Source organism: Sinocyclocheilus grahami, unplaced genomic scaffold (genome assembly GCF_001515645.1).
Source record: "Sinocyclocheilus grahami isolate Dianchi unplaced genomic scaffold, SAMN03320097.WGS_v1.1 scaffold2746.1, whole genome shotgun sequence".
In the NCBI taxonomy this organism is placed as follows: domain Eukaryota; kingdom Metazoa; phylum Chordata; class Actinopteri; order Cypriniformes; family Cyprinidae; genus Sinocyclocheilus; species Sinocyclocheilus grahami.
This window is the reverse complement of record NW_015507924.1, coordinates 22,384-23,120: the sequence shown is the minus strand read 5'-3', so window position 1 is coordinate 23,120 and position 737 is coordinate 22,384. Positions and strand designations below refer to the sequence as shown.

The 737-nt window shown below is 40.4% G+C and overlaps 1 protein-coding gene across 1 annotated transcript in view; it reads right to left on the bottom strand.

Moving 5' to 3' along the window:
- LOC107575600 (NF-X1-type zinc finger protein NFXL1-like) overlaps positions 1-737 on the bottom strand; it is a gene marked incomplete at its 3' end in the record, with an annotated part of 17,973 nt that overhangs the window by 14,743 nt on the left and 2,493 nt on the right. The gene's annotated exons all lie outside the window — the stretch shown is intronic.

The window sequence follows — 737 nt, the reverse complement described above, 5'->3', positions numbered from 1 at the left end:
TTTTTTTTTGTTATTTAATATTTATTTTTCTAATACAGAAGAGATTATTTCATTCGTTGTTTCTGAAACTTGTCATGATTAAACATGATTATCGAGTAACCTCCGAGTGCATTTGTGTCTTTGGTTATAGATCGTATTTTGTAATATAACATACAGAGGAGGCACGCTTTAACTGATAAGGCATCTCTGAGTAAACTCTGAGTATCTCTCGAGTATCTCTCCGCGGGCCAGGGTCCTGCTTTTCGGTAATCAACACATGGTCACTCCAGTAAAACCACCCATAAAACAGGGTAAATCAAGGTTAAATCTCACATGACACGCTGTAAACAAGAGTGAAACCAGACGAAACACAGTGATTATCTCTAATGAAACACGGTAAAATAAGATAAACGCAGTCAGCTTTCAATAAAAGCGACTGTTCCCTCCCTGGATCATTTCATTCGTAATTTAATAAACCAGTGTTTATTCCACAATCATGTGACAATGTGAAGAAAAATGATTTGATACAAGTATAGACAGTCTTACCGACACGAGTCACTCTAACGAGCAGCACGCCCGCGGAAGACGGCAGCAACGCAGCGCATGATGGGAAATGTAGTCGTTAACCGCTCACGGTGAGGCGGAAACCACCCGTAAAAACGACAACTCCCGTCAGCGTTCAGAAAGCGTCATTCAATGACACGTCCGCTTTTCTTCTTCTTCTTCTTCTTTTGGAGTTTTATGGTGGTTGGCAAACA